The following is a 27,825-nucleotide window of genomic DNA, read 5'->3' as shown; positions in this document are numbered from 1 at the left end:
TGTAAACTAAGGGCAGTTAGGAAAAAAATGACAACCATTTTATCTTTTTTATTCCTTCCTGAGGGATGCTGGGTGCACAGCTAATAGAGCCCAGGCTTTCCACAAAAGCATAGTCCAAAAAGTAATTTTTGTATCAGAAGATTTGGAGAAATCTGTTAGTGCACTTTATATATTTAGATTTGTAAAGATACAGTGCAATGTAGAGGTTTAGGCCAGACAGCTACCACTAGCAGTAATGGCTGTTCTACCTCTGAATTCCCTGGTGTGATACAGAAAATTACCTCTAACTATCAAATTTAACTGATTTTACCTTTAATTTTTTATCTCGATTTTTTCATAGGCTGCTTCAGATTTTTTTAAGCTGTTTCAATACCCAGACATGTTGTAAGGACTCCTCATGGAATTAATTCAATTGGTAACTTGACTTTGAAGAATACACAGATAGATGGATGGATGGATGGATGGATGGATGGATGGATGGATAGATAGATAGATAGATAGATAGATAGATAGATAAACTTATTATATTTAAAAAATCACTAGCTTAAAGGAGCAGTGCTGTTGCAAACTCAAGCAAAGTTAAAGAATGTGGGAAAAAAGGTGGATCACAGCAGCTACTGAGGCAGGATTTAACTCTCATATAATCTTAATTCATTCCCTTAATTTCTGGATTTGCAACATGGATTTGAATGGTGTGATTACATTACTAATTTTTCCCCCAGGAAATAATCACTTCAGTCCACAACCAAGGTAGATGGTGCTCAACAAAGGAACAGGGCAGTTATTCAGTATTTTTGTTATTTTCACTGATCAGAGAATGGTCCTCCATTTTCCTCAGTTCATACTTGCTTCAAAATGTATTTTACAGAACAGAGAATTTTCATTTACTTGTGGGATAGTCTATTGCACTCCATGGCATAGCATCTGAATAATTCTCAAACATTAATGAATTTATTTTCAGAACAACCATTTGGTTCATTTAATTGTAAACCATTTTACAAGTGGGAAGCTGAGGCACAGAGCTAATAAGGTTAAAAATATCTGTTCATCCTGGGTTCTTCTGAGATGCCTAACACTGTTTCTCCTTACTATTCAGCATCATGCAACACTGTATTTGTTCAAGTGTACTTCCTATTGACCTATTGTGGTTATGAAGTACTTCACTAAATCAGAGCATACCTCTGTGGGGCAATGAAAACACACTTCTTCTGGGTCAGCTGACACAAGTGTAATCCTGTTGCCATTGGCAGCAGTGAGGGTTGGGTTTAAATTCATGGGAATTACAACAAAAACTCAAGCCATCAAAATGAACCGAGAGGTAATTACACTAAGTTTTCTGGGGCTAAAACAAGAAACCTAATTCTCCCACTTGCAAAAGAGCAGTTTAACAGCCCATATTTTCATTAAAGATAGGACAGCAAACTATGCCCATGTACAAAAACAGGGAATGACTAATTTACAAAAGTATAGCTTGACACTCTTTTCCTCCAGGAGCTGTGGTGGGGCCAGCAGGCTGCTTTCCCTCCAGCTCCTGCTTTGAAATGAGCTGTTCCTGCAGGGTAAGGCTTAGCTCAGGCTGGGCAGGCTGGGAGAACCCAGCCCATGGTGCCACACCCCAGCCATGGCCCATGCTGAGCCTCACCTCGCTGATGGCACATCTTGCTCCAGCATTCCATCTCTGGGAACACTGCACAGGGTACTGACAACTAACACATCCTGGAGATCTTTCCTTCATATGAGCACTCCAGGGCTGGGAGCTATTGCTGTAGAAGACAGCGACCATTTTCTCCCCTTCCCTCCCTGCCCCACACAGACAAGGAGCAGGCCTAGGCTTCTCTACACAGGCTCATGAATGGTCCTCCACTTTCTAGGATCTGTTGTCTTTTGAGGACACAGGTCCCTGTTAGCAGAAATTACATTCAAACACAAAAAAACTAGCACATGCAAAACCCAGAATGTCTCAGGGTGGAAAGAGCCCACAGCAGAGCTATCTCCCCTTTGCTCTTCCTCCTGTCCTTCCCTGCCTCTGGGCTTCTCCAGCCAAAGGGAAATATGGGGGTTTCACTTTTAATGTAGACTTCAGTTAATCTGACCTTTTTATAAAAGATTTCTCCATCTGAACAGATATAACATTAGGATCCAGTTCTCCAGGACAACTATCAATTGCCAGCCTTCTTTGCTGGTTTGCATGTTCTGTCCTTGTCTCATGAGAATCTTCCTTGTATTTACTGTTCTTCACTCCAGCCTCATCATTCCAGCCTTTTCCTACCATTTTCTCCCAGTTCCCATACACAATTTACCAAATTACATTTCCTACCCTCTTCATATTGAAATCAAGTGAGATCTCACGATACAGAAGGTCACTGAGATAACTGGAAGGTTAATTATCACTCTAAGTTTTGGTGTTTAAGTGCCTAAGTGTGCCAGCACATTATGGTGCTGGCAGCATCACTAGAGGAAGTCTTCAGCAACTCTGGGGAAGGAAGGAAGAAAGGAATATTGGTGCACTCTAGGGGTGCAATCCCCACACTCGATGCAATCCAGAAGGAAGAGATTAAATCTTTCCAGAGAAAACAGAAATTTAAAAGAAATTTAAAAATCCACAAAACTGACAAATTTAGCTGCTGAACTCTAAAAGCTCTCCCTGGAGCAAACAAGCAAAAACTGAATGAATTTTTAATAGCAGCTGATTAGTTAGCCAAACTTTCACACTTCCTTCCTGAGAACAGTGAAAGCTGTGCCCTGGCATGCTTATCACTGCTGCCAAATGGCAAGTCCTTGCTCTTGCATGGGAGCTCCAGTGATTCAGGAACACAATAACTTAAAGTAATGAATACAGACAAAGCACTGTGTTTCCCTCATTTTATTCTCTTGAACAGCAGAAAAAATTCAGCAGATTTCTAAAATGAAACAGAATTTTTCAATCTAAATATTTCAAATAGCATCTAAAAGGGATCTTCTAATGGGTCCTTGCTGTCTAGGTTGTGGCTAAGGCAGTAAGAGTGCCAAATGTGTTTCTGGCAAATAGATGGATAGCCAGACAAAGATATATGTTTTACACCTTTATGATCCATCTGGCCAGAAAAGAAACACTGAAACTTAATTTTGTTTCCCACTACAAGTATTCACTTGTCATCAGTCCACTAAGGGGGATGATGCTGTGGGAGAACACCTGTCTACATCAATTTCTTGTTCTCTTCAATCCATAATTATATATCCCTGGGAAAAAGGTTCTGAATTTCATACCACAGCACCTCCCAGTAATTATTTCACTCTAAAATTACATTAAAAGTATTTTGTTGAGGTTTTAAATTCTTTTTCTGTTTTCAAGAAGGCAATATATTTTAATAATCATGTGTTGAAATTTTTTATTAAACCCTCTATAAATTGAACAAAATATTTTTAAAGGGTTTTTGTAATATTGAAAACCACCTTCTTTAACAAAAAAGCTCATTCTTAGTCATTCAACACCTGACATGTCAAAACACGAGAATGAGCGTGCAATGTTAAGGCTAAAAGGGGGCAGCTCTCACTGTGACAGATTAGTTTCAGCAACATCAAGAGCCACAACAGAAAAGCTTCTTGCATCTACTTGCATGAGTCTTAGCTTACCAACCCTACAGCCCAGGAATTGCTGCTTCTGCGGTCTGTACAAAACCAAATAGAATCAGGGGATCATGCCCTCATGAAGTATCTGGACTGTATAATAGCAATAATTATAGAGCAGTATTATTAACAATCAGCCTACATTTTTCACTGTGACAGATTCAGTGCACTATGGAATCCAACTTTTAATTGAAAAATAGTCAAACTATAGCATTGCTGCTTGCAAAGATAAACTTTTCATTTGTACGTGGATGCAGTCTTGTCTCAGTCTATCGCAGCAGCTTTGAGGAAGATTGCCCTCATCTGTCTCAACTGTTTGCTATTTGCTAAACATAACGCCTCAAATCTCCCTGAGACTAGAGAGCAAACTCGAGAGAATCTCAGCCTATGTTTTACTTAATGTGGAATAACTGCTTCCTTCAAGCATGATTTAAAACAGCCCAGAAGGATTCTCTTTGGATCCCAGAAACTAACGTGCCAAAAGTCAGTGTTGGAAACCTGGGTACGTACTCTGAAGCATGAGATTAAATTTGAAGTAATTTATATTTAAAAGACTGATGTATCATATAGAAGGTTTATTTATATAGAAAATAGTCACTACAAGACATTGTTCTATGCTGTGCTTAAAAAATCCCAAATCCAGATAGCACAACCTTTGATTTGCATAGCCATTAGTATGTGAATGGCCCCTCTATATACCCCAAGATACTGCTAGATTGAGGCTGCAATAGTGGATGTCTTATTACTGTCTAGGTAAAAACACCACCTTCAAGCCTAGCTCTTAGTTAGGGGCCAGTCAACAAATTGCAACTCATAAACTGAGATCTGGTTTTGCAAAAGGGAACCACATGTGAAAAACAGCTGATAAGGCTGCATGATGTGATTGCTGGGAACAGTCAAATCTGCATTAAGAGACATATCAATCTAGAAAATTTATCACAGAAAGAAAAATTCAGACACAAAAAAATGTAATGCATTAAATGACTTAAATTACAAGGATAATGTTTGAAATTTTTGCTTAATCTCCTCTCTTTAAAATGGAGGATTGCAGGTAACAAAGATTCAGTATTTGTGTACAATTAGAAATACTGCCAACTACATCCGAGGGCTGTTGGAATGCCCTCACAAACAGACCTCCATAAAGCTTTCTCCCGACAATGAATGTTAAGTACATACATATTTGACCTTCTCAAGTTAAGTGAAAGTGAGACAAAAACGGGAAAAATATTCTGATTGAAAGAGAAATGTTCATCTTACTTTACTTCTGTGAATTTCTGATGTACACTGTGCACAAACACCTCAAAGAATCACCCGAAGTTCTGCTCAGTTAATTACTGAAAAAATCTCTGTGTATTTAAGTGGAATTAGGACAATTGACAGAGCAATTCTTTTTGCAATAACTTGGATAGCCAGTAAGTGCTCCTTGTATTGGGCCTGCCTGAGAAAGAGACAATGCTCCCCACAGCAGCCTCCCAGCGCTGAGCTTTGCACGGGTAGCTAGAAAGGTGCCACTGGTGTTTTGCCTGCTGCTGAGCTGTGCTGGCACAGTACCACAGCTGTCTCTCCAACATTCCCACCTCACCAGCAGGCAGGAGGTGGGCAAGATCTTGGGAGCAGACACAGGCAGGACAGACTGACCAAAGGGATATTCCATACCATATGAAGTCTGCTCAGCAATAAAAGCAATGAAAGCTAAGAGAGAAAAAGTGGGGGTGCACCATTATTATAATATTTCTGTTCTGGAGCAAACACTATGTGTACTGAAGCCCTGCTTCCTCTGAAGTGTCTGGACATCACCTGCTGATTGAAAGTAGAGGATAAATCTTTTGTTTTCCTCTGCTTCTACACATGGCCTTACTTTTGCTTTATTAAACTGCCTTTATCTTGACATGGGAGGTTTTTTTCCATCTTATTTTCTCCTTTCTTATTTTTCTCCACCCTGTCCTACTGAGGAGGGGAGTGATAGAGTGGCTTGGAGGGCACCTGGCTTCTAGCCAAGGTCAACCCACCACACTCCTCCAGATGTCATCCTGGAAAAGCAGTGCACATCTATCTCGCATATTTGTCTCTGGGACAGGTGGCAATAAATTTCTACTTCTCTGCTTTAATTTTGATAGTCAGACAGGAGACAGGCATTCATTTCACAGTGGATTCCTTTTTGTCAGCATTTCAGAATATTAGCTCTTTCACAGACTTCCTAAAACTGAGTCTTAGTTCAAATTTCATGAACACCAGCAGTTGGTTCACATAAAGGTCAGTTTCCTAAGTTTCATCATTCTCCTTTGTATTGATTCACTTTAGCCGTACAGAGGAGATCCAAGCCTACTTCTGCTTCACCACAAAATATTTTGGTTGTTACACAGTGGGGAAATGTAACAAGTCTGAACTGATCAGTATGTGAAAACATGTTAAGGTAACTTATGTGGAAAATTGGACTGATGCTGCTTTTACAGCTAAAATCCACTAAAGCACAAGAAAAAAAGAGTGACATTCCAATGAGACATGCATTCCTACTAATTATCAGCAATCAGAGTGGAGGAACTTCAGTTAGTATTTAATACATCATGGCTCTCTTCAAGTCCTAAATCTTCTTCATGGATGCTAATTTAACATTCAGAATAAAGTAAGATCTTTAATGTTTGAACAAAACGATTAATATTTACATAGAAAAGTTATGTTTCTTATAACAGGTCAGTAACCAGTATTTGATACTGGACTGTAATACTGCTGATGTCACTAAAAATGTCATTTTAAAAACACCTGAAGTAACCTTTACATTAACAGTCTAAATAGATTTATGATGGACTTGCAGGTTTACCTAGGATCCAGACATGAGATTTTAAATAATACAGATGTTGTCTGTGTGGAGGCTTAAAGCACAGTTGCACTGCAGCCAACTTAAAGGATCCAACACTTTAGGAAGTGTTAGTTTACTTGTGTCACATTATATTGCAATCTCCCATGTTGATATCCCTTATATGTTAATTACCAGAGCAGCCAATGTAATCACTCATCACTGGTGGCTCAGTGCCAAAAGATTTGGCGATGGTTCTTGAATTTCTGTGCACTGTGTTACTGAAAAGAATCCGTGCTACTCCTTCACTATGCACAGTGAATACCTTTGTCTTCCAGACACCTCAGCTATTTTGTTACTCTTACAAAACATCTGTGCAACTACTGCAGAACACTTCGGGTGCTGACAGACTATCAAAAGGGACTTGCTAGAAGAAATCAGAAACATTAGCAACAAGAAAGGAGTCACAAAAAATCCTGATAAATGTTTTAATGTAAACAGTGAGAGGAAAAATACAATAACAGGGCTTAGAGTGCAGAATAGACATGAATGGGATGACAACAGAAGAGCATAAAATGAACCTGGGGAGAGATTAGAGGAAGAAAGGAACTGGATTTGGGCTTCACTCCCCACAGCTGAGTTTGGCTACTACTGAAGCCAACAGAGGGGATTAGACAATGCCTTTTGCTATGAGGGGCAGTCAAGCCTCTGCCAAGCCTAGACAACTTTTACAAGGAGCAGAAGGTGTTGAGATTCCCTTAGACAAATGAACTGAGTCTCTCTTTGTGCTGGAAAGATGCAAGGTTTCCTTGAGGAGTGGGATGAAAAGGAAATGCCTTCTACAACCAGAAAGCAGAAGGAAGGCACAGGATTCTCACCCTGCAAACAGCTCCCCCAGCTCACTTGGGTATGACATTGCCAGGAGGTGAAGAAGAAAAGCATGTGCTGTAACTACAGCACTTCAAAAGCCATTCAATGAAAAATATTACACTGGCTCCTATCATGTATGCCTATATTATAATGAAATTGTACTTCTTTCAGTTGTATACTACCTTTAAGAAACCGGTGATGTCTATTTGTTTATTCTGAACCTAAAAGCAATCTCCTTTACAAACTAAAAAACTCTCATGAAAAGTCTTGATTCTTTTTCTTATTCAATACAGCACATTAGCAATCATTAAAAAGTATAGACTTAAAGCATTATTGCTGATCAAATATAATATATTGCATTAGAAATAAATTCCATATTAAAATAGGGACTTTTACTAAAGAATTACCTTTTTTTTCAAATAAATTACTGAAACTTTTGCATTATGAAAGCTCTCAGGCAAAATTAATGGTTTTGTTTTGCAAATTAATTTAGATATTAAAAAATCATATTTTCTACCAAGATCTCAGTTACTCAGATTAAATATTAACCAAAAGCTGTCTTCTGCTTAAATAGAATTTAGCCTTTGAAGTGTTTTTATTAATCTCTTCTGATGTAGGTGCTTGAAATTCTATGAAAGTGCTGCTGCTACCAGTTCTGTGCATCACTTACTGTAATTTATTTTCAGAACATAATTCTATTTATAAATGAAAATCCTATTAAAAGAAGACAAGAAAAATTAGTCCTAGGCTTTGCATTGGTAGAGTAGAAACAAAATGAGCGGCCTAACCTGAAGTGACATTTACAAATTACCTGTTAATTTAAACTGGGTTGAAGGATGACAGAGTTTAGTCGGACTGACAGGAAGTACCGAAGGAATGACAGTTGGGCCTGTAGTGGCCATAAAGCTCCCACAGCAAGCACATTTATCTGCCTCTCTGGGAAAACCTTCCCTTGTAGTAAATAATATATTTGTAAAAATATTTACTTCGTGGCAGCCCAGTGACTGAACATTTTATGGGGCTGAACTCCTCCCCCATTCCCTCACTCTGCCATCCCCTGGTTTTAATTCTCATTTTTACTAAGGATAAGAGCTCTAAGATGGCCACCTGCCTTTAGTCACATGGTTGATTCATCACCACCCCCCTAAAGCTAAACCACATGATTTTCTTAATGAAAATGAGACAAGAAGTGACAAGGCTTGTATCCTTTAGTTGCTTCAGGATAACATTCATGCCCTGAGACCGGTTCCTTTGTTCGCTAGACATTCTTTGAACAGACACGACTGCGTATCAAGGCCATGCAGTGCCAAATATTTATAAGGATAATAATAGCTGCTCTCACTCCACTTACAAATAGCACTGAGAAGACTCAGAACAAAGTGCTAAGAGTCTTGTTATTTATTCACTTCTGAAAACCACTGTGTTTTCTGAAGGAAAGGCTCTGGTATCTTACACTTTAAATACTTCCTACATGTACAAACTTTTATAAAATATTTAAGCTACAAATGGAATATTTGGGAGTCTTAAAATAATCTAGTGACAATTATTTAGGAATCTGTCCCTGTTACAACAAACAACAAAGGACCATACCAGACACCTACTGTAGCTCTTTTCTGCAAGGGAGCACCACGTGCACGTGGAGACACATACATACAGGCACGTATGCAGGCTATAGTAAGGCTAACTCAGGTCACACACAAAATGCTCTGGTGCATACTTAATGAAAAACACTTCAATATTTTTAAAGAGCAAGCTGTATTTTATGTACACATGGAAATGACTGAACAGAAATTTAAAATGTTATACCATGGTTCAAGGATCTCAAAAAGCAGCAGCATCTCCTGGGCCAGGCTGCCATGGTCTGCCCCTCGCCCACAGTGCAGTCCATGGGCAATGCTGGACCCACGCCCTGCTTTCCCTCGGGGTCACAACCTGTGCTGATATCATGCAGCTGGGTATCATTACAAACATGTCTCTATATTCGCAAGAAAAACATGCATTAAATCCTCCATGAGCGTGAGAGCATTAATAGATACAAAACAAATGGTAGGTGGAGATTGTGTTTCTCTTCCAGAGCAAAGGCATGATTTCCCACAACCTCTTCAAACAAAATTCAGAAGCTCTCATTATAATGCCATTTTCACAAACCTTGCTTTTGAAACTGACAGTCAAAACACACAAATGTCAACCATAACCAAGCCTGTGACACCAAAGAAACTCGGGGTTTCTACAGGTTGGTGTGGAAGACTTGCCAGCAGGTACCATCATCTTGCAGCAGACATTTTAAAAGTAATTAATTTCTGATTTTTAATCTTAGCATGAGACCCCTGATTTTTTTCTTTTTAAATAATGGTTTAATAGGGATGTAATTTTACACCTACTGTACAAAAGATTTTCCTTATTTAATAGCAGAATATAAATTCTGGAAGCAAAAAAAAAAATCTTATTATTATGGAAGAATAGTAAAATAAGATCTACAGTACCATTATTTTTTTAAATTAGACATTGTACCTTAGTCAAGAGATCCAAATATAGACCGTGCTCTGCCTGTAGTACGCCATTGATGAAAAATGGTTCTCAAATTCTACTTAAAGAGTCTAAGAGGACACAATTAATATTTTGATTTTGCTAAGAAAAAAGGGGGCTCCTGCAATACATAGAAGATTTGAAGCTCTACTGATAGTGGGAGGAAAGTAACAAAAAAAGAGTAAAATTGAAAAAAAATGGAGTTACTATATTTGATGTGCTAGCCACAGACTTCCTCCCTCACTAAAACTGGTTAGGGTTCACCTTCCTCACAGAAAGGAGAAATGACCAGTGGGAGTATCCAACTACAGAGTAAGAAAGATCTTTACTTTGGGGATGTTCAATACAATGAGGAGAAACATAACCCCATCTGCAGCTTGACTCTATGATATAGAGAGCTTTCATGTGTCTTCATGCATCTTTCATATATCTTTGGGAGACTGTCTTCCATTTAGATTTGGAGATAGAACTAATATACAACATTTTATTAATTCTCTCCCACACATCTTTGCCCAGAAAACCGTGAATACCTCTTTGACCAATCACAATTATTTATCCCAGTTTATTAAGTGTCCCTGTACTGTAAGACTGATATTCTTGCCCTTACACAGTATCAAGGACATATGATAATGATAACGATCAATGTTATTTTAACACAGCACAAAGGCCAGGATGTCAATTGCATTTCTTCATTAGAAAAAAATACTATTGATTATTAACTAGAGATAACTAGAAATGAAGAAATGAATAGGCAGATTACCCAACTACCAATTACTTGCAAAGACTTAGTCAGGTATTTGGGATGCAAATTAGTTACATGTGGTTCTGGAGGTAGACTTATTCAATATTCAGCACCATTATTTTGATTGGTTGTATTACAAGAGAAGGAATTTAGGGCTATAGTTGTACCAAATGGATAGAAAGAGGTTATTTTTTATAGTCATGTCTGCTTTCAAACTATCACATGAAAAGTTCTCTCAGAACTAGTCCAATGAACTGCAGCAAACAGAGCTAATACTCATTGTGCCTTGGGAGTCATTATGTGTTAGTCAGTGACTGAATAACATCAAATACTCTACTGGAAAAGTTTAGCCTCTTCCAAGTGTCTGAATGCTACTCTGGCACCCCTGAGGCTCCAACCACAGGGTTCACAACATATGTACTTACCTCATATGATCTCTGTCTAGAGAATCTCCCTTGGTTTTGTACAGTCAAATTGCTTTCTGCACATGTAAAAAAGGTAAAATTCACTGCTGTGTGCTGGAGTTTATTCTTACAACTGCATAAATTCATACCTTTCCCCTTTTCTTCCTTTCATTTTTTTTTTTCATTACCTACCATCCATAGAATTTTAGAAAAGTTAATTCTGATACCCTGGCAGAAAAAAATAAGGTCTACAAGGCACTTTGCAGCTCAGACTGCTGCTTCAGGAGGTCACGTCACTAGATATGAAGTATTTTATGTAGGACTCCAACCAGCATTCTGCAATGACCAGCAATAAGTCATGTGTCTGTACAATGACAGAAGACCTTCTTATTCCTTATTTGCTAAATAGTCAATTATCTTTGGAAAATGCTCCCAAATGTTCTTTTTTTTTTTTTTTTATTCCACATCCTAAAAATATCACCACAAACCTAATGCATACAGCTGATGCACCTTCATCAGAGCCCTTCATTTTCAGAGAGAATTTACATTATTAAAATCCTGTTTTCTGTCCCTCTGGTAACTGAGCATCACAGTGCTGATCATTCAGAGCAAAGGAGAATGGTTTGCATGCCACCCTCAAATCCTTCTAGCTTTGTCACAGCTATAGGACTTGAAGGAGAAATTAATTCAGAGAAATCCTTTGGTCTGTGTCTCACAGCCAGCTTAGACTTTACAAAAAGAGGTAGAAGCAGGAAAATTGTATTCCTTTCAATTCTGCATCTCCTAGTGATGAGACATCTCAAGGAGCATTACAGTGTTTTCAGGCTGCCAGGTAGACATCAGGTAAAACCAGGAAGCTCTTACTTCCTGATTGGAATCACAGTCTAAGCATAAAAGTGATTTAGATGCTTAAATACATTCTCTAAGGGATTCTTGAAAATCACTGTTCTGTTGCAATACCTTCACAAAAGCCCCCAAATTTCTACTGGTAGCAAGGCTGGAAGCTGTTTAAACATGACCATGTAAAGCAGTTTGGTGATTGATCCACACCTGGACCTGACAGCCTTCAAAAATTAGATACCTGACCATCATCTGAAAAGAGTTCATCAAATAGCTGTCTGTACAGCACTGCCCAGCCCACACAGCAAGCTGGAGGCTCTGTGTTGCTGCCACTCAGCCTAGTGAATCTAGACATTGCCATAATACTTAGGACACGCTGTCGATTCCCCTGTGTGATTTGCAGTAATGACTGAACTCAGGTCTCCCTCCTCCCAGGACCCTCATAAGATAAGATGCTCAGTGGCAAGTCTTTCTCAGCAGTGCTCATTGAGGCTGTTCTATTTTCTTTAAATTGCTTAAACATTCTTTGGGACAAAGAAAGAGGAGGGATGTGTTCACACTGGCAGCCAGAACAACCCCTAAGACCCAATTATTCATTATTGCACACCAAGTTTCCCCTGTATCATTCTGATCATGCCACACAGCAGCCGTTTACTGGTGCCACAAGGCATAAGAGCAAAGCAGAAGAAGTATCAGGGGGGAGGCACAGAAGGAGCAGCAACAACAGCAAGATACACTCTGCATAACAAAAGCAAGGCCATCAGCTGCATACCTGCACTGGCCATCCCAACCAAAGGCAGTGACACCCCAGAGATGCATGGAAACTTAAAGAATGAGGAAGATAGGGAGCACTTTTCTTTAGATGCCATAAAACCTACAAACCAGGGTTGAAACTTCACTTGTAAACTTCCTGCCTTAATCAATCATAGATGAACTGCACAAAAAATACATAAAAAGGGAAGGGTATACAAGAAATAGGGTATCCACATTAATTTGTTGATCATTTGCCATCTTCTCCTTCTACAGAGGCAGCTTAAAAAAATGTGCAAAAGTCCAAAGAATGCACTTCAAGGCGTAGTTTTTCAACCCAATAGTCACATAAACTAAGGCAGTATCTGCCAGAAGTAAAACTTCTTTCTTTCACAGGTTCTTTTAAATAATGCTGTGTTCTTTCCCCTCTTTACTTAGAGGAGGCTCAGATTGATGGATTTGCTGATTTCCAGAGGAATCTTTTAGCTTTTGAACCAGATTCTTATTGCTGCTGATAACACACACCAGAAAACCTACAATCATTTTATTCCCACTGGAATACATGAGACACTTGGAGACTGTTTCCAGCTTTGGCAATAGCTCCATGCTGTTATGACATCAGCCTCATTATCATGGCCACTTTCATTTGATTCTATCTAGCCTGCAGAGACAGGGGCTGGAAGTGGCAGTGTGTGACAGAACCTGTGCTGCATGCTCTGGAACCTCACTGACTCTTTCTTTCCAAGCTGAGACTTTCACACCTATGCTCAGAATACCAAATCTTTAGGCAGATGACCAAGGCAAGACTGAGGCATCCATACATAGGATCTTTGGAGCATTCTTTAAAAAAATTTTAGTTCTAGCCTTCATGAATGTATATTTCACCATGTCAGAGTGAACAAAGTGGGGTGTGACAAGCAAATGCTTACTTGTCCATTGCTCTCCATTTCCTTATGCTCATTTGGATGCTACAATAATAAAAAGCAGACACACTGAAAGCAAAAAGTATTACTGGCAGAAGTCTCTAATTCCCTTTCCTATGGGAAAGGAATAAAATAAAAATATGTTATTCCTTCCATCTATTTGTATTACTTTTTTGACCAGTCAAAATTTAAGATGCAATCCTGACATCTGCCATGAATATTTGTAAGTCTAAACTAAACTGGGAGAACTGGTTAATGTAAGATGGTTTTAGATACTTACTAAAAACCCTAGGGCTCTTACTGGATACACTCTGGCCAAGATATGCAGTCTAAGGAGTTCCTGTGGCTTTGCTTTGATTAAGTTAGTATCTAAGTAAATAAATATTCTCACCATCGTGTGCCTTGGGGATGAATATCTGGCCTTATAGCCATAGTAAAGGCCTTTAGGACTGTGCACTGGCCAAACACTGAAACTACTGACAGATTCAGTGCTCCTTCCCAGGGCAGTCTGAAGGATTTCCTAGAGCGTGAACAAAAATACTGAGAAAGTAGTTGTTTAGACTTCCTATAGTTTTTCAAAGATAGTAATAAAAGACTTTGATCATTAAATGCAAATGGATAATATCCCAAATTCACCCAGGGAGCACAGCTATAGAATCTCAGGAGAGTTTCTTCAGTGGGTATATCCTTCCCCATTCAAGGCTTCTGCTCTTTGATATGATCAGTTAATTTGCGTATCTTAAATGCTGACTGGCATACAAGACATACAAGGTACACCAGATAGAAATAAATACATAACATTTTAGCTCCCTTAATTTTACCAGACATATACAATAAATGCACATAACTAATGGGTATATAATGACTTCCTAAACTCCTACTTGTAGATCATGCATTCTATTTCCCAGTACATCTTCTTTTTCCAATGAAAAATTAAATTGGAAAGTCAACAACAAAGAAATCATACTGGGGACATTTTCTATCCATTCATTCACATTTTCACTCTTTGCAGAATGTGGATAGTATATTTTTATGGCATGTTTGGTTGCTATTCAAAACATTTTTTTTTTAATTGAATCGCAAAATTGTTAGGTGAGTAGAATCCTGTATGCATAATAAGAGCACAATTTAAAGGTGTCCCTAGGCTAATTTATGAAGCACTAAATCAATTGGAAAGTTTTTCCTTTTTCTTAAAGAGGAAACCTGCTTTTTCAGCTGGTTTTCTCTGTTTTCATGGTCTGCACATTGATCATAGCCTGGTACAGTTAGCCAAATGGAAATGGGAAAAGAAACATCTGAGAGATGAAACTAATGATATGTACACTCTTTGTTGGTTTGTTTCACTTCCCTTTCTAAATGACTTCCCTGTTAAGTAATGCACAAGCCATTACTGAATAAGGTTCACAGGCACTGACCAGTGTGATAGAGACTACAATTAACACGAAAGAGTTTTGCAAACAGGTATCTGTGATTGCAGAAAGACCAGGCTTGTAAGTTAACCTACTAAAATGTTATGTGAAATACCTTTCATCACAGCCCAGCAAGGACCTGCACATTAAGTTTCCAATAAACTATGGGAAAAATGTGCATTCCAGAGTAGGTGTTGTTGCTTTTTACTGTCACTGTGTGAAAATGATCCTTAGAGCACACACACAGATCTCAAAGCACATTACAAAAGCAAGCAGGTAGCACTCCCATTTGTATCGATAGCAGACAGGACCACATAGATGGCACAAACTTCCTGACTCATCCAGCAACAGAGACAAAAACAAAACCCAAAGCTCTGGCCTAGGTCAGCACATTATTGCCAACCCTCATTTTGCATTTGTTGATAGTGCCTTAGAGAAACATGTTCCAAAGTGATATCTTATCCACTGATAATTTTTACTGATGACAGTTGCTGGACTTTCCCAGTCCAAAAGTCCTCTGAGGAGAAATATTTTGCAGTTTATACACTGCTCTACAGATATCCCTATAAAGCTCTTTTGTCCTAGTTTCAAGCATAAGAAGCTACACAGAAAAACGGATGTTTTAATAGGACCTACTCGACAGTTTTGAACTGGCTACTATGTGCACTCACCTTATACAAGTAAAAAGCTCTTCTTGTAAAAGAGGCAGAAACGACAGCAGAAATTTCAGCTCATTGAGGGTTACTCTGACAGTGTAGCCATTGGCTGAGAAAGCAGTGCCTATGTTTTAGATGTTTTCATCTTTGATTTAAAATGTAATCTGTTCCATTATTAAGTACTCTCATCATTAGACAGATTGTGGAAATTCCAAAGTCCAAACACATCACCAATTGTTAAATTGGTAACACATCCTAAACTGGTAAAATAGACCTGATTTTATCCAGCAGAACTGCACTATGGGTTCAAAGAGCTAGTGTTTGATTCTGTGGTCATGTTTTATGGCTCTCCTTAACTGAAGAGAACCTAAGGATTTGCATCTATATATTTTTGTCCTTCAGAAGGACAAATTATACTTCCTGTTCATATAACTATCATGAATGCTGCCCCCCTACATGACACAGTTTAAAGGGTATAATTAGCAAAATGCAGTCCTTACTTGTCTTACGGATGCCACCATCTGACACTGAAAGGCAGAATATTCCATTCTTGTATCAGTGTTGACAAAAACAAGAATAGCTTGAACTTTACCAGGTATCCTGTCCCAAGAAGCTGCCTTTCTAATACAGGATTTTTTACACCTGTTATCTATAGGAAGAATAGAAAATGACTCACAGAAATATCTTTTGGACCTTGCAGCATTTTAGGTTCAGAAACTGAGATAAACATATTTTTCCATTTGGAATACATAATATTATTCCTCTATCATTTTTATTTGAAAGCAAGCTGTATTTACTTAGTTGGCTTTTTCTCTGTGATACTTTCTTCTTTACAGCTATGTAATACCCACACCAAAGGCTGTTGAACCAGCTGCTTAGTAGTTCCTCAGAGTAGTTCCTTCAATTACTCTGAAAAATCTCTTCCAAGATGCCTTGCCATAAACTCTCCATAATCAGAGCAGCCATAGAAAATTGTGATATAGAAGTCCTTAACAGTGCAATATGCAATCCAATATTTCATCTGCATGTGTACACTTAGGTTATTTTAAGGTAGGTTTTGAAACCCTCAGGCAGCATACTGGACTGGGTGAACAGTCAGGGCTACTGGAAGATTTCACTAAGAAGTTATGCCTGGATTCACCACAGGAGAAGGCATATTGGACAAAGAGAACTTATCATGGGATTTAATGACATTAGCATGCCATTCCACTGACACTGAGGAGGTGTGACATCTATTCCACAGGCTGGACATGCAATGGGTAGTGAGAGAAATGTCACCTTAATTCAACAGACATAGAGTTTTACCAGTTGGAAGTAACTGGGCTTTTTGAAGGCAAACAGGATCAACATACATGCTCTACTTTAAGATCCACTAAACCCCTTTCTGAGGGCATAAGCACTGTACCTGTCTCATGCTGGCCTCATTTGCATGACTGAAATTCATCCCAAATACACCACACAAAATACTGCAGTATTTCTGTACCTGCAAGAAGAAAAAAGGACTGTTCCTAATGTTTTATTAAAGTCTCGTAATTCTGAACTAGTGTGGTGCCATTTTATATGTGTTGGCAATATCCTCATGAATACCTGTGACAAGTGTCATTAACATAAAATAAAAAGTGGAATTGGGCATGATTTAAAATTTAGACACGCACTTGCCACATTTAAAAATGTACTTCACAGACATATTTTTAAACTGTGTATTTTTCAAAAACAAGTCAATTCAATGCCTTATATTTTGAGTTTTAATTCCAATCAAGCTAATTTCTAGTCATCATGAACACATACCTGCCAGTAATGAAGGTTGTTTAATTAGGTCCAGATAAAATAGCTACAATTCTGTTTCTGATCCACCTGTCAAAGCAAATCAGTCTTTCACATGACTTAAAAAAAACAAATTAGACTAGCTGATGATTTTTTGAATATTCAAGTAGACATACTGAAGATAAATCCAAACCATACTTGTGACTGAACAAAAGCCTGGAACGTGACCACAAAGATGAAGAGATCTTCTTCTGCCAGAAGCAGATTTCCAAGCTTGGCATTTGAGGACTATGAAGTCAAGGACAGGGTGCTAAAAAGTGCTACTGGAAAGGATAGCAGTGACTTCTACAGCTTAAGGCAAGGTAACATTTCAATGCTATGTAAAATTAAACACAAATAACAATGTTAAAGGTCCTACTTAATGCCCCAAAGCCAGGTGATTTCAGAACACTCATGTCCAACTCATGCCACTATAGTACTATGGAAAAAAACCACAAGTTGTCTGTTCCTGCTACTGTTACAGAAACAAGTAGAAAATCTAAAAGGGCTTATAGGCTTGAATGCTAAATAATAATTTCTTTTTCATTGAGTTTTAAGATGTGCTGGTAGGCTGTATACAAAAAAATTTACTGGTAGGCAGATGGCAACAAAAATTGACTGTCACAAATGGATTTGACATATACAATGTTAATTAAAACAACTTAGTACTCTGAGAAATTGCTAACAATTGCTTAATACTATAGCAGCTCCACCAACAATCTCCAAAAGTGTAAGATTAGGCATAAGTGCTAGGCAACAGACTAGAGAGAAAACAGTGATTAAAAGCACCTCTCAGACACAAACTGTAAACATCTAGAACACAAAAAAAGGTAACTCAAATTTTAATATAGAAATTATCTACTAGGCTCTGGTATGCAAATCAGTCAACATGTGCTTGCTGTTTCTGTGCTTACTGTGTATTCAATCCATTAAGTGAGAAGTCACCGAAAATGGCAGGGTTTCATGTGGTTTTTCTCATTTGAGCCTACCAGTTACTCTGCTCAGATGACACTTCTCTCATTCTTTGATTCCCTATCAAAGCAGCTCTTCTGATGTTACTATTAGAGCACTAACTTTTCTCTAGCCATTTATGCAGATTGCATTGACAATTGTTGTGCCTTCTAGATGATGAACTTTTAAATTTTGATTGATTTATAACTCATGATGATTTGTTCTTTTCTTCCGACTGGCATTCTAAGCACCATCCTCAAATTGTCTTTAATTTGTTTAGACTGGACATTTTTTGATTTGGCTTTCCAAATCCAGTGAGAGTTAAGTGATTCTATCACATGTATACATTGATTTCTTACCTTACACAGATAATTCCTGTAAAATACAGTTATGGTAGAAACAGGGCACAGTTGTTATGAGCGTATCAGTTTCCATAATGTTTGGGAGGTTTAATTATTTTCTCTAAGAATAAAATCCAGACCAAATAAAATCATAGTTATTCCATTTACCCCATCACATTAATATGAGAGGAAGTTATGAGTATCAAAGTCTCAAAATTCATTCATGTTTTGTTACAGTCTCTCCACTTCATTGAAAGGAAACTTGTTAGATGATGCAGTCTGATTTGAATCTCACAACCTTATCTTGTGAAAATAGCAATGCATGAACTTATTATGCCTACATATTGCAAACAGTTTAACAGGTCCTCCTTGAAATGAGGATATCACTTTTTTCCACCCTCAGCTAATTTTGCTCATGTTACAAATTGAATGAATTAGATAATGAGTCAGAGGATGAGGTTTTTTTATTATGTCATTAGGTCTCAGCTTGAGAAGACCTGATTATTGACTTGGTTGCCAAACTAAGGAACAGAATTCCACAAGTGATTCATACTCACTTTCCTTACCTAGAATGCATGCTATTCTTTCTACTTCTTTCTAGTACTGGATGGCCAATATTACCTCTTATTTCTGCAGTTCTGAAATCACAGGTTGATATGGCCCTGTCTGTATCTGTGAGAAGGAGAGGCAGCTATAGGCTGATGGCTGTTTAACAGCTGGCTGTTAAAAAGTGTTGTTTTAACCTGGACATTCATACACAATCTACTCCTGATGTTGTATATAACCATATGCTTTCTATTAATTAGCCACCATGTCCAAAAGACTCTACAGATTCTTTCACTGTCACCTTCAACATACTTAAACAGGATTGTACTGAGCTATTTTATTTATGTGCTTTTTTCCCCTCTAGATCAGAAGTAGATTGTATTTATTTGAAATATGGTTAGATCAGAAGTAGATGATATTTATTTGAAAAACAGTTGCAGCATTGTTTCAGAATATATCATATATTACTGCACTTTGGGCCTGCAATATATTGCAAAACTCCTAAAGACTAAAAAAAAAAACCTCTGGATTTTTGCTTCCCGTTTTCTGGAAACAAATAGAAGCACAGTATCATAGATTATTCTGAGCTGGAAGGAATCCACAAAATCCAAAAATAATCCAAAAATCATCAAAGTCCAACTGGCTCTGCACAGGGCAGCCCCAAGAATCCCACCACGCGCCTGAGAGCTTTGTCCAAATGCTTCTTGAACTCTGCCAGGCTGGTGCTGTGACTGCTTCCCTGGGGAGCCTGCTCCAGTGTCCAACCTGAAGATGAACCTTTTCCTGATACCCAACTAAACCTTCCCTAACACATCTTCATGCTGCTTCCTTGAGTCCTGTCACTGATCAGTGCCTGCTGCTCCTCTTCCCCTCACGAGGAAGTTGTGACTGCACTGAGGTCTGCCCTCATCTCCTCCAGGCTGAGCAGACCCGATGCCCTCAGCTGCTCCTCACAGCTTCCCCTCAAGGCCCTTCACCATCTTTGTTGCCCTCCTTTGGACCCCCTCTAATAGCTTTATTGTCTTCTTATATCATGGTACCCAAAATTGCCCCCAAAACTTGAGGTGAGGATGGTGCAGTGCAGAGCAGAGAAGTACAATCACCTCCTTTGCCCAGCTGGTGATGAATCATCTGCTACATCATCATCACTGCTTCTTTGCAAGACCTGAAGCCTGGATTAAAGGTATTAAGAATACTGGCAAAAATTGGCCAGTGTTAGATTATTTATGCTCACACTTTGCTGAGGTGCACTCAGATTATCAGCTATATGACCTAGAAAGGATTTTACCACGAGGAGCAATGAAGACCACGAGATGCCACTAACTCTACTGACATTTGACCAGTCTAAACTGGTTGATACAAGAAGCATGTTTGTTTATTTGACCTCTATTTACTATAAAAACTGCTGTTCAAGATTCTGCTAAACTCTCTCCAAATTTCTGCTTCTCTGCAGGTCGCTGGCTGCAGCTACCCTGCCTTTTTAAGGTGTTTTGTGTCATTTGTTGGTGTTAGGACAATGCAGTTATATTTGCTTATCCCATCAGAATTGGGGTTTTCACCTCTTTATGCTGTGTGCTCCAATTAATTTTTATTTCATCTCTCACCTAGCTTTAGTATATGTGGCACATTGTTTCACCAGTTTTACACCCTTCATCAGCACAAAACTCAGTTTGTCAGTGCTTATCTGTGTTGTAAAAGGGGCAAACCCCCACGACTTAGATCGCAAGCTTGCCTCTTCAGAGTGCTCAAAATCATGCCTTTAAAACACTCTTTCAACAAGCCAGTAAGTGTTGTACCTTTTTCCCAGCTACAGAGAGCAGGGAGGTGGGGCACTTCACTGTGTAAAACAGCACAAACATTTTGAACATCTCATGTTTTAATGCTATTAGCTCAAAGCATTGAATTAAATTGAGGAAGGTTAATGACAGGTTTCAGTCATGATTGCAGTGACCATGATAAAGGATAGGGGCACGTGAATGGCAGTTTTTACAATTAAACCCTCTCAACACATTGCTTTAACATTGTTGCCATAACACAGTGAAATGCCACAGTTAATCAGATCACAGTTACTGCCAATGCTCTCGAGTAAGTTCTTGGGTTGGGATGTTCTACAAGATGATCATGTTCTTCATTAATGCTTAGTAAAGGTAGATGCCACACAAATTAGTATCCTTAATTGTTTATGGTTAGAAATATAGGAGTTATTTGATTTTCATTCTAATTTTAAATTGGCATTATAAATACATAAAGTACAGTCAAATCCCTGTTCCCCTGTAAATCTCAGTTTCCACAAAATAGAAGGCTACAAGCACCTAGCAGCCATGTTGCACCATAAAAGGCTTCCAGCATATGCTGGAAGTAATTTGCTTACCTCACTAAATACCAGAAGCAAGTCTGTCACTAGATCAGTCAGTAACATCTTTTTGTTTCAAATATTTCTTTCTCTGCCTCTATTAGGTTGTAAGCAAACATCTGATTGGTTGAAACCTCCTGCAGGGTCCCATTACATTTTAAGACTGGCCCATTCTCCATATCAATAAAATTCAATCACAATGTATTTCTAGTGCTAACACATGTCAGAGGAATAAATTATTCTACAAAGGGGTCACTTTTTGCTGTAGTATGCTCTCATGTCCTCAGTGAGGACAAAAGGAAATCAAGAAGCCCAGGCTTGCAGAGGAAGAAAGACAATTTTGGCCAGCAGTAACAGCATTAGATGTGGATGTACTAGATCCTAGGTCAAGTCACTGTTTCCTCTGTGCCTTGAGCAAGTGAGTGGGATTATTTCTATAAATAGGATTAAGAGCACTTACAACTTCAACTCCAGGGTATTTCAGAGTTAAACAATTAAAGGATTTTGGCCTATTTAGATACTTCAATATCACAAACTCCCCAAAGCAGAGAATAATGAGAATAATGAGAATAATGTCTGATAAATGTTGTTGGTCTCTTCTTTCTATAGTGGGGGGTTGTGGCTTTTACAATTTTACAGCTATTAATTTGAGGAAATAGGTTATGGAAAGGTTAATGAAAGGTTTTAATCATAATTGTGATGACCATGTCCTAACAAAAGCCAGGGAATCTTGCAATTTAAAAAGAATACCAAAACTCTATTTATCCATTGGCAGAACACAAAGAAATGCCACCATTAATTATACACCACATTGATTACTAAAAAAGTTGTCATGTATCCCTTTGACACAACAGTCACTAGAATGGTGATATTATACCACTATCCACCAATACTATCTTTCTACAACCTTCAGTTATTGGTGCCATATGCTATTGCTCAAAATAGTTTGTGTAGACTCGAAGCAGAAAAATCTCACTGAAATCTGTGACTTGGATCTTTCTTTACCATCCTATAATACAGAGCAGAATCCTCCTCTTTGTTCATAAAAATATGCACCTATAAAATAATGTATGTACTGTCTGCTGAATATTCTCTACTATTCATGAAGTTAAAATTAACTCCTTATTTTAATTGCTTATCAGTTCCATAAGCATAATTCCCATGATTTAACCTGCTTTCATGGGGATCTGCTACCTTTCCATATAGAACTTCAAATTTTTATGAATTTTTACTGTTTAAAATGTATATGTATGTAAATTATTATGCATCTGAGCCTTTCACATCAGAGGTACACTATAAATACTAAATCAACGTGGAAAACATCATGTCTGCTTTAACTTGACTTGATTATGGCTAAATATGAAAAAATAAATTAGCATTTTACTCTATTTTTAGTTGTCTTCATTGTATTATACTGTATATTTGCTTCAAGTGTGTAGATTAACACCTCTCCCAACTATTTCCAATAGGTTTATGCTAATAAAGTGCAACTTAAAACAACACATGAGGGACTAGCAAGAGAAAGTCAGGTGCCTAATACAGATGTTCCTTAACTGAAGGACAAATATGCTGGAAACCTTGGGATACAGAGTTTTGTCTTTTCTCAGAACAGACCTACCTATTGCAGCTGGTAAATGTAGCACAAGTTGTGTTAAAAGAAGGCTGAGACAATATAAAGCTTTCTTCTAATTTAGATTACATTTTTGCTCATGTTTTCCATAATTTATTATTGATTTCTCTTAGATTTATTACCTATATTTGAGCTAGTGATTCAAGTGATTTTAAAAATAAACCAAATAAAGCTACAAAATGCTGCAATTCAGCAATTATGCCAAAGACCATTTTTCTTCTTCATGGACGTGATTGACATAGGAATGTGACTCAGGAAGAAAACATTATTAATATGAAGAAAAGTTACAACTTTTGAATTATGTTGGCTTGCCTTGGAAGTAATTCCCTGGGTTAGATCTGCATTGCATATTCTGATAAGTATATATAGATTCTCTTTACACATTTTAGCTTCCTTAATAATTTTGCTAAATGCAGAAGAGGGGAAAATAAAGACATATTATTAATAAACAAGCAATTAAACAGGTTAGGGCAACAATGCAATGCTGGTCATTCAGGAACCCTGTGCTAATTTTAATTAGCTACTTTCCCTTGCTTTCAAATGTAATTAAAGCAGCTTAGTTGTGCTCAGTGATGCAAACCACCTTATTTAATCACTAACATTATTTCCCTGAACTATTAATGATTTTCAAAATGCTTGTTTATGCAGAATTAGAACAGTAATTATCTTACCAGTTAATTTTGTACCTTCACATTTCACACCTTGCTCAAACGTCATTCATTTACCATAGCCTTTCTGTCAAAACAAAGAAATGCTTGTTCTAAATGTGCTTCTGACTGCCAAATTGAAAGCCAAGTTTTGTAACACTAATAAAGTAGCTCCCAAGTGAAACAGGTGTAGTAATTTAGACCCTTCCTGTCTTAAGCTTGCACGTACATGCTATGTCTTTTCTTTATTAGCTTTAAAATGAGAGCTTGGTGTGCAAAATAAGCTATTTAATTCAGACTTGTGGAGCAGAATATAATCTTTAATTTAAACTAGAGCCGTAAAAAAAGGCCTTTAATTTTAACTGGCATGTGCGTGTGAATTTGAATTAATAATCCAGAAAATTGAAACTGTTTTGCTGCTGTTGCTGGATAGTGACTGTTCTTCACATGCCCTTAGTTTTCACTCACTCCATTTCTCTCTCCCAAGCTTTGCTTAGTGCCTATTCCATGATGTTGCTGTCTTACAGAAAGGGAATTCTTATAAAAAACAAAAAAAAAAAACACGCTCAGTTGATTGAACTCTTGCAAAATCATATTGTGTTGAAAGAAATTCTTATGTCTGTATATTTCAGTTTACAAAAGGACTATCACTGGTATATTCATTACATCTATTTAAGTCAGAATTTAAATACACCCTGAATTTATACTTCATAAATCATCAGATTTTTTCCTGTTATTTCTTTTAGTGTAAGTTAACAACTAATTGTGGTCTTATAATAAAACAATACAACAGCCTTACAATCAGCGAATCACTTTTTCTCCTGACTTGTGAGAAAGGGAAGTCTTCCCTATTACCACGACAAACTAAGCCACTGCCTAAAGTCATAAAAAGAAAATTTGTGGCAGAATGAGAAAAGAGGAAGCTCCATCTCTGAGGTGCTCTGAACAGTCTCTGAGGTCCCCCACACTTACCCCAAGCTGCACAGCAAGTTCTGGTGGTGAGCACTAATGGCTGCTGTTGCAGGACATGGCTTGTGAGCCAGATGAGCAGCCCATGAAGAGTCATTCTGACTCTTGCCTCTTGGCCACATCAGACTAGACATCTATCTGTGTAATCCAGCTCAATCAAGTTCCATGTTCAATCCACAAAACTAGAAGAAAACCTAAACATCCCACTGTAAATGAGGCCTATCCTGTATACACTGTATCTGTGGATAGCACAAATACACATCTGGCAAAAGTCCTTCTGAAGAAGGGGACAAAAAAGACTGGATTTGATGCAATGCTTCTACTGCTGACATAATTTTTTGCAGGAAACATAATTGCAAACATAGTGTAAGATTTCAACTTTTAAAGGCTTGTTAATGCAATTAAATTTAAACACAAAAGCAGTGCATTTGACTTCCACTGGACCCCTTTAAAGGGTAAAGTTAACCATGTAAGAAAAAGAGACAGTGGGATGGAGACCTAAGAGCCTAACAATAATTTTGCATGTGCTCATTAGAGGTATGGAGTTACTACAGTCAAGATTTTACATACTACATCACATTTTGCAAATATTCTTTCTAAATACATTATAAATAATACAAAAGAAAGCAAATCAATATGTAAAAAAACCTGTTTTATTTAAAAAGCCATATTTTGTCTAAAAGCTTTACATGTACCCTGACAAAGTAGTTATATTTTAATATATTTAAATGTACCATATTTTTCCGAAGATTCTATAAACTTGAGACAGCTAAAATTATTTCAATATTTTCAGAATACCCAAGATTCATGGTCTCCTGGCAACTAGCAATCACATGGCTGGAGAGGTTTTGGCCTACTGTTACAATGCCGTTATATGTTTGGTTGATGATTTATTCAAACCCAGTTGCAAACCTGCTGTTAGCTCCCTCATTGCTTTAATGCAGCCAGTCTACCATTCATAACTGTCAAGAACCAATTCATTGGGACTTGAGCTTATTAAGCACCCAAAGTGTGTACTGAACATAGGCAGTTTTGTGCCTCGGAATGTGAATCAACACTATCCTTTCCATCCATTTTAATTGACTCTCTGATGTTTTTAACACCAGGCATTATTTTTATCTTGTTATCAGAATACTGAGCCATGAACTCCAAAGAATCCATTGTGCACAGCTTGGTGTTAGCAGGTGTCAGTAAAGCCTGGCAACCTCCTGTCTAACAGAGGGAAAGGGTGGCTTAATACACTGTACTTGCAAGAAGTTACTGCAGGCACAGAGTATAAGCTTTATGATTTCACAAACAGGAAGGACAGGCTCATCTTATGGATACAGCACAGTACTTGGAGAAACAATAATGGACTTATTTTCTTAAATACTGCTTTATTTGAAAGGAGAAAGATGGCTCTGACAATTAAATGAGTAATCACAGTGGATATTTACCCTATTGAGGACAAGATATCAATTCTCTTGGTCAAACACGCCAACTGTATAAATAATATAAAGAGGAAATGGGTTTTGAAAACAAAATATTACTTAACAAGTTCATTTATATTTTAATCTAACTCTGTTAATTCAATTGTCTCAAAAAGGCATATTTGAATTGCAGGCTTTTATAGTTTTTCATGTTGAATAACATGGTAATATGATTTTTCTCCATTCTGTACACATAAGGAACATTCTAAAATGTGTAGTCACAATTACACAGCAATAGTGTGCAGGATATTTAATGCTAGACTGGGAAAAAAGCTGGTTCAAACCATTTGGTTTAAAACCATCATAAACAGCCATTTTAACATAATGATTCTAGTGTAATACGCTTTGCTTACATTTTAAGAATTGTAGTGGGGAAAAGATAACATTATGAGCACTAATTTAATTTAAATTAGGACTTCTGTAGAATTCAAGTTCTCACCAAATAATAATTAAATAAAGTTTGAGGTTGTTTCTCAGGGTTTGTTTTTTTGTTTTGTTTTGTTTTTGTTCTGACACAAAGGACTTGGTATTTCTTGAAAAGGAAATTATTATAAAAATGTCAGCAAGAATAATTGGAGGGTCAGGAGGTTTCTTCTTGAGTGTTTGGTGATGTTGTGGCCATCCCGTCAAGAATTTCAAAAGAGGAATAAAATGGCACTCTATCTTCTGGACAGTTTGATGTTTGTCTTTGCTGTCAAGCAAAAAGGGATGCAATTCCATTCATACCGAGAAGATTAGAATAATGCAGAAAATATGACAAACCAGAACAATGCACAACCAGTCAACACGTTGAGGGGTCTAGACTCCTTTAGTACATAGGGACTGACACACAGGGCCCTAATGAATCAAGGTTGTTCACTAATAACAAATGTACTTTCTTACTAGTGCTTCACATTTTCATGAAGAATTTAACACAAATAACTTCTTAGTATTACTCAAAATCATCATGACATCAGTTAACTACTACACCTTAACCTGATGCTGTTAACAGAACAGGCCTCTGCTTATACTCAGGAGTGGCTGCAACAGGACTATTCTGCACTGCACGTGGGAGTCCTTGCAGGAAAAACCCTTCCAGAACTATTGGCAGAGTCACGACAGAGAGGTATGAACGTATATGTAAGTTTTTCAAATGAACAATTGCCCTAGAAAATTAATCATCATTCCTTTTCTACAAGATTTTCAGTTCAAACTCAGGGCTTCCTTTGACATAAACACAGTGGACACAGTACTCCAGGCTGTTCCATTTGTTTTGTGGCAATGTAATACCATTACATTTAACTAGCCATGAACTGGCAAATATATACAGTGTTTGGGCTTCACCTTTAAATAAAGCTTACTGCTGCTCCAAGTTAAAAAAAATCTTATGTGAACTTGAAAGAAAGCTTAAAGAAATCTCATCTCTGTATTTTCATGGTTACCTATAGAAGTACCTGTTCTTTGGAAAGTCATTCCTGTGGTCTCTTTCAATGTATTACACTAAATGCAGTTCATTTTTCAGATGTGTGAAGCAATTCAGTACTTATTCTCCCTGAATATTTAATGATTACTCAGAGATGACATCAGATGAAACTTTTGGTAGAACCAATACTGATT

At 37.6% G+C, this 27,825-nt stretch overlaps 1 protein-coding gene across 13 annotated transcripts in view; it reads right to left on the bottom strand.

The window, feature by feature from the left end:
* The window catches only part of LOC128811770 (uncharacterized), a 499,902-nt gene that overhangs the window by 306,919 nt on the left and 165,158 nt on the right, over positions 1-27,825 (bottom strand). The gene's annotated exons all lie outside the window — the stretch shown is intronic.

Source organism: Vidua macroura, chromosome 9 (assembly GCF_024509145.1).
Source record: "Vidua macroura isolate BioBank_ID:100142 chromosome 9, ASM2450914v1, whole genome shotgun sequence".
In the NCBI taxonomy this organism is placed as follows: Eukaryota; Metazoa; Chordata; class Aves; order Passeriformes; family Viduidae; genus Vidua; species Vidua macroura.
The sequence above is the reverse complement of the archived record's forward strand: the minus strand, read 5'-3'. Positions and strand labels throughout refer to the sequence as shown.